The sequence below is a fragment of the Pteropus vampyrus genome, unplaced genomic scaffold (genome assembly GCF_000151845.1).
Source record: "Pteropus vampyrus isolate Shadow unplaced genomic scaffold, Pvam_2.0 Scaffold43, whole genome shotgun sequence".
NCBI classification, from domain to species: Eukaryota; Metazoa; Chordata; class Mammalia; order Chiroptera; family Pteropodidae; genus Pteropus; species Pteropus vampyrus.
This window is the reverse complement of record NW_011888824.1, coordinates 4,798,002-4,805,593: the sequence shown is the minus strand read 5'-3', so window position 1 is coordinate 4,805,593 and position 7,592 is coordinate 4,798,002. Positions and strand designations below refer to the sequence as shown.

General features: G+C 34.3%; 1 protein-coding gene across 1 annotated transcript in view; it reads left to right on the top strand.

Moving 5' to 3' along the window:
* The first annotated feature begins 7,440 nt into the window (after nucleotides 1-7,440).
* CENPW (centromere protein W) overlaps nucleotides 7,441-7,592 on the top strand; it is a 9,136-nt gene continuing 8,984 nt past the window's right edge. The window contains exon 1 of the mRNA XM_011358742.2: nucleotides 7,441-7,575. The gene's annotated coding sequence lies outside the window, so the exon portion shown is untranslated. The remainder of the gene's footprint in view (nucleotides 7,576-7,592) is intronic.

Genomic DNA, 7,592 nt, shown 5'->3' with positions numbered 1-7,592 from the left:
AGTCTACTTTTCTATTTTACTTTTTCTGTCTTGTTTAATTGATTAATTATTTAATTTCAAATAATATTCCTAAAATTTACTGATATTTTATTTTTGAAAAAAATTTTTTTGTAATAGTTTACTTTCTAATTTAAAAAATTAAATATTTATTTTATATTTTATATTCAATCATTTATTTATCTGATGGTCTTGAGGATCTGTTTAAGGTGTTTGTTACTACCTTGTACTTGCTGCTGCTGGTTAGTTTCTGTACATGTTCTCTAATTTTTCATTATAAATGTATGTACAGAGATAGATGCATAGAGAGACTAGAAGCTTGGATTTTGGAGGATATTATAAGGATACCATTTTAATCATTTGCTGTGCAGTCAAATGCAAGATTTTAAAACACAACTCTTTATTTGGTATATGATTATGAAAATGACTAATCATAGAATATAATGGTTAATATTTTGTTAAAAAATGTGTAAGAGAAAATAATAACAAATAATAATAGGAGTACTTGATATACATAAAAATTGTTTGTTATGTAGTGTGATGACAGCTTTAAAAGACTCATGCAATAATTATTTCCTGCCAAAATAGGAAGGCAGACAAAATATGGGAAATACACACTATAGTGATAGTATTAGGTATTCCCTCATTTTCAGATGATAAAATCATATTTAGAGAGATTAACCCACTTTCCCAAGGTCTCAAAGCTAATAAGTGATAGACTTGTAGTCAGATTTCAGTTAATTTGACTTCAAAATCCATTTTAATCTTTATTTATACCGACCCCCAGTAAAACCTCCCATGTTAGAAGCTGATGGTTATTTACATAATTTTTGATTTTTTAGCTGGACACACAGTAGCCCAAATACATATGGTATTTCTACCCTATTTGCATCTTGGTGTGGTCATGTATAAGAGTTCTGTTCAAAGGAATAGAAATGATGTGGTTATGTGCAACTTTCGGATATTGACCTTAATAAAAGGGGGTGAGATGCATGTGTCACTTTCATTTCCTCCTTTGTTCTTCCCGGAACATAGATATGTTTACAGAAGGTCAAGTTTAATGATGTGCTCACTTTAAAAAATTAGTTTTCAATAATGCCCAAGACAATTTTGTTATTGCCATGGCTACTCTAATAATACTACAAACCTAATTTAAGTCAATTTTTATAACATAAACCACTTTGCTAGGTTGGATCAAACATTTCCTAAGTGGATTCTTCTCTCTGTTTTATTATTCTCTATATTTATTCTCTACATTTCCAATAGAGAAGTAATTTTATCACATTAAATAAATAGAAAATTACAGAATTCTTAACAATTTATCCATAGAAAGCAGTGCCAGTTTGAAAACTCCCTGGAGTCACTAAAATAAAAAACAAAAGCAAACGAAAACAAAACAACAACAACAACAAAAAACTTGATGATTTGTTGTGGCACCATCATTAGCTGAGTAAAATTTTTAAATTGCAGTTTCTCTTCTTTTGCCCTAGTCTGTTCCAAATAATGTTCCAATAGAAATTTTTTTTTCATAGCATATGAACTGATAATAAAATGTTACAGAAAAATTATTGTTAGCATTGTAGCTTTTAATCCAATTTATGAATTTCATTTTCACTTAATATTTCTTTGCAATATCTGTTTCTTTTGGATTACTATGTCCTAGCCAATCATGGAACACATTAAAAAGTCTAAGGTTTCTGGCATTCATAACAAAAATTTGTTTCAAATTCAATATCTTTCATTAACACTGGAAAATAATTTTGCATCCCTATAACCATTCCATATTCAATCTGAATATGGCCATCTACAAGCCAAAGAGAGAGGTCTCCAGAGAAACCAACCTTGCCAACACCTTAATCTTGGACTTCCAGCCCCCAGAACCATGAGGAAATAAAGTTCTATTAAAAAAACAATAAAAAATAAAAATGTTAATTCATAGGAATACAGTACCTAGTAACTTATTCTATATGTGTGTATTAGTGCAACTTATGAAAAGCAAAATGAAATGACTTCCTAAGATTGTGTCAAACACCAGATTGTGTTGCAAATTAATTTTTAAAGTTTTCCTGATGTAAGTAATTTTCTTAGAGAAATATTTTAATGACAGTTATTTAGTAAACATTTTAAACTACATACAGCATCAATTAGCTGAAATATAAAATGTCTCATTTCTTTTTTTTAGTATATTACAGAAAATTGGACATTTAAAATAATAAAACAATCATTCCTATTCCCATTACCTAAAAACCATGTCCATATTTTGGTACATTTCTTCCCAGTGTTGTGTGTGTGTTCATGTTTTTCAATATTCTTTATATTATATTATATTTACCTCGGTATATAGGTATTTTTCTCACACTTCCCATTAACATGGGTTTTCTTCTGAGCTATTAAAAGTTTTCATAAATGTCATTTTTAATATGACCATATAGTTAACCAAATGTATGTATTCAAATTTACACTTAGATATTTTGAAAAATATTTTTAAATCTCTGTATAAAACATATTTCATATTTTGGATAATTTCTTTAGGATAGATTCTTAAAAACAAATGCATCACTATTTAAAAAGGAATTTTAACAGACATCAACAGATGTCATCAAAAAAGGCAAAAGTTCTCAATAGCTTAATATAATTATAATTGTTTCTCATGTACACCAACTCCTTAGAATAGCATGAGAGGGGGTAAATTCTGCAATAATTTTTCTTGAAGAAATTTTTTTTTTGTCTTCCCAAAGTAAACGGCAGTATCAAAGGGACCTTGCCCTTTTCAAATAAGGGCCAAATTTACATCAGAAGAAGAAATGGGTAGGATAAAGAAAGGGATGTATTTGTTCTTTTAGTGTCAATGCTACTTCTGTCTAGGTCTTGCCCTTCCTATTTACACTCCCTTTCACTTTCCCTGGATTTGGAGTTCAGGGCTCTTCATACTCAAGGCACTTCAGATTTGGGGGCCTTGGGAAAGAGTTTCTAGCTGTGTGGGCTAGCTTTCAATAGCTGTCTTGTGATTTTTTAACCCTTCGAATCAAAGAAAATTACTGAAAAAACATTTAAAAAGGAAAATGTTTTGAAAATTTAGGTCATGATGAAATTTTCTAGTGATTTACTCTGTAACTCTTTAATAAATGAAGAAAAAAGTCTATAAAAATAAAGTTTTTAAAGGAAAGCCATTAAGCAGAATGTAGGTGCATATACATACATACATACTGAAAGACAGTATAACATATTGGAAAATTAAAACACCAGGGTTAATGTCTTAACTCTTCTTCATACACTTTTTTAGTTTAGGCCACTTAAACTCTCTGACTATATAATTTCATGTAAAATAGAAATAATTACATTCATACCAGCTCTACCAATATCAGAGTTTTGTTAAGGTCAAATAAGATAATGTATAGGAACATACTTTATTATGGGGATAAATAAAATTATTATCCTCATAGTCTTCTTAAATATTATCTTAAATATTTAAAAAAATTTAAAACAGTAAGTATTTTCATTGTAAAATATATGAAAAAATTCAGGTTAATTGAAAGTCCTCTTTGAATCCTCTCCCCTTGCTTCCACACATCTACAAAATTGCCAGAGAGAATTACTTGTTCGATTTACCTTCAGTTTACTCTAACTTCACTGTCCAATATGGATGCCACTAGAGATGTGTGGCTATTAAATATAAATGTAAATTAATTATATTTAAATGAAATTAATATTGTTAGTCATACTAGCCCTATTTCAAATGCTTAATAGCCATATGTTGCTACTGTCTTGGGCAGAACAGATATAGACAAACCTATAGTCAGATATGGTCATTGAAGAAAGTTCAACTGAACAGCTCTACTCTAGAATCAAGTCCAGGAAGAGAACCTGTAGTAGAATAATGACTCCGAAAAGATGTCTATGTCCTCATCACTAAAATATGAAAATGTTGTTTTATGTGGCAAAAAACACTTTGCAGATGTGTTTAAGTTAAAGATCTTGGGAAATTTTTTCTGGATTATCTGGGTAGGCCCAATGTAATAACAAGGGTTCTTAGAAGGGGAAGTCAGGAGGATCAGAATCAGAAAAAGGAGAAGTGCTGATTGAAACAGAAGGTAAGGTGATGCACTTTCAAGATGGAAGAAAAGGCCTTGAGCTAAAGAATGGAAGTGGACTCTGGAAGCTGAAATCGACAAAGAAACAGATTCTCCCTTAAGAGCCTCCAGAAGGAAGGCAGTGCTGCTGACACCTTGATTTTAGGACTCCTGACATCCAGAACTGTAAGATGACAAATTTGTATTGTTTTAAGCCATTAAGTTTGTGGGAATTTGTTACAGTTCAGCAATAGGAAGTTAATACATATAGCAATATGTGTTTACTTCTTAATGAATGTTATTTGTCTCCAATTATTTTTATTATAAGTAAAGCTACAATAATATTTTTCTATACACAGAAGCAAATATTAATGAAAAGTGCTATGTAGAAAAATAAACCAGAAAGAAAGTTAGGATGTCCAGGTCATCAGGGATATATGCAAAGTTACGTTTGTAATATTTCTACCATGACCAGTTTTTAGCTACCAACATAATGTCAATGAATACTGAGCGGAGAAGATATCTCAGCCTCTGCATGCTACTTGACCTGTATATGTGTTTGTGTGCATGTGTATTTCTAGGTATATATGTGTATACATCTCTCTCATACTTGTCAGAAAACTGAAGGAGTAATAATGACACCTATGTAGATAAATGGGGAAAAAGTATTCTTGGCAGAGGGAATAGTAAGTGCAAAACACATGATGGAGGACTGTTTGGTGTGTTAGATAGATTTCATGTGTGTCTGAGAAACATCAAGCAGGCTAATACAGCTGGAAGACAGTGAGCTGCTGAGTTGTGGAAGATCAGAGTTCATTGTACATTTGTAAGTGTGTTTGCACTTGGAGGGCAGGTAAGGCTTCATAAGTCATAGTAGGGACTTTTGTTTTGAGGGAAATGGAAAGGATTTGAGGAGAAGAATGACATAATCAAACTTAAATCTGGCTCTTCTATTGGGGATAAATAGAAACAGGCTACAACACAGTAAGGCATTGAAATTATTCAAGTGAGAGATAAGGGTGGCTTGGACAAAAGTGATCAGATACTGCAAGCAAAACTGACAGAATTTACTAAAAGATTGAATGTAAGATGAGAGAAAAAGAGGAGCAAAGACTCATTCCAAGATTTGGCTTGAGTAATTGGAAAGATGAAAATGCTATCAGTTGTAATAGGGAAGATGGTGGGAGGAGCCAGATTGTGGTATAGAGGTGTATCAAGAATTAATTTTGGATGTGTTAAATTTAAGATGACTTAAAATTTCAGTCCAGTGGAGTTGGATACACATATCTGATTAGGGAAGGGAATCAGCTGGAGATGTAATTTTGGTAATTTGAATGAGATCACATAGGGAGTGAGTGTAGATAGAAAAGAAACCTCGGGACTGAGTCCTGGGGTACTCTAAAATTTAGAGATAAAGGACACAAGGAGGAAGCAGAAAGGGGGACTGAAGAAGGGCCATCAGGTATGAGGAAAACAAAAAAGAGAATAGTATCCAATTAAAGAAATTGCGTCTTGGAGGAAATAATCATAGAACTCAACAAATATTCCCGGTTAGTCAAATAACCCAAAGGCTGAGAATTGACCATTGGATGTAAATGTGTTATATTCTTGATCATGCTGACCAAAGCAATTTTGGTGGAGAGATAGATATAAAAGTCTGGTTGCAGTGGCTTCAAGGAGGAAAGGAATTGGAGACATAGAATTTAGCCAACACTTTCTAGTTTGCTTGTGAAAGGGCAGTAGCTGAGGATTGAGAGCATTTTGAAAAGGCTGGAGATAGCATGTGAGTGTGAAAATGGAAAAAAAAAAACAGCTAAGTAGGAAAATCCATAAAGCAAGTGAGAGAATTGCCAGAGAATGTTCTTAAGGAAGAGAGGGACTTGGGATCTAGGGCACAAATGGAATAGTTGTCTTAGATGGTTCATCTATGGGAGCAGGTGGAGACTGATGGGTAGATGTGGTGATGGGATGTCTCTATGGGAGAGCTTCTATTTTGTTAGTGAAGCAATGTCATCAACTGAGGTTGAGGATGGGGTAGGGAGTGTAGGGAAGGTTTGAGAAAGAGAATGGGTGAATGAAAGAACTTAGGAAATAGCAAAAGATAACTCACAGTCCACTTGAGTGCTCATGAATTTAAATTGAGACCAGATGCAGACTTGTCTTTCTTAAGCCAACATCAATTCACAGATGCAAACATAGAATGGATCGAGATTTTAACTTGAGCAGGTTTTGTCAGGTGAGTATGAGAGGAAAAAGAAGGAATGGCTAGAGAGCTGAGGAAAATGCAAGGGAATATTACAATGATGTATAATGGACCACAGGAGGGAGGATAAGTAGAGTAAGGTTAGGGATGTGGTAGAAATGAAGGACAGTGATCCCAATGACATCTACAAATTGCTGGAATTGGGGTACTGAAGGGAGTTTAAAAGATCAGAGACGAAGCTGAAGAGCCAGTCTATTGAATTGAGAATAGGAAGGGTATGCTATTTGGTAATGACAAGGCTTAGTGTATGACCACAGGTATAAGTGACTCATAGGGTAAAAAAGTAAGATAACTGACAGGGGAGGTCTTGGAAATGAAAGGCCGGATAGAAGGATCTTCTGTGTGGATACTGAAATCACAATAATTACTACATAGATAGTATTAGAGATGCAATGAAAATCAGAGTGATCTCAGAGTGGTCCTCAGACTAGCAATGACAACATGGTCTGAGTACTGATTAGAAATGTAAATTCTTAAGTCCCATATAGACTTAATGACTTGGAAGCCCCAGGAGTGATGCTCCATTTGATGCAGGATGAACTTTGAGAACTACCTATATGTTAATACAGGAGATAGGAAAGTTAATTGCTTAGAGAAGTAGCAAAGTTTTTCAATGAGGTAATATTTAGACCACCTCAAGTTATTGCAAGGGTAAGTGGCGGGACCTTAAAATTAAAGGGAGCAGCATTTGTAATAAGCTGGGATAAAAAGATCTCAGGTAAGATCAAATGAAATTCTACAAAAGCATAAAGTGTTAGCTGTTAATATCAGAAAATCATGCCTTGCTAGGAAGGCTTTTGTTCTTTACGAATCCTGATAAAACATCACAAAGTTCTTCCTATTCATCTACTTTTTAGTCTGTTGCTGTTGAGCTCAGTACAGAGAGCTTGGAGAGTCAGTGTAGCTGCCCTGGCATACCACCATTTTCCACGATTTCCCCACATCTTTATAGAACATAGGAGAAATAGTTCTATAGAGCAGGCATACTAAAAAGGGCGATTAAAGTTAAAGGAGGTCGGGGCCCTTTAATGACATCACCGGGCGCCCACCGCGGGTGTTTTCTAGTAACGAGTGTCTTCGGGGGCGGGACTTGCGCGGGGCTTACGTCACTACAGAGCGCCGGGCGCGCTCCTTTGGCGGCGGATTCAAAGGTTCAGGCCATGATCTCGGGTATAAAGAAGTGATTTAGCGGCCGAGTTGTTTTCGCTCTCCCGGCTAACGTAAGCTTCTGTGCGGTGCAGGGAGGACTTCGGAAGCTGAGG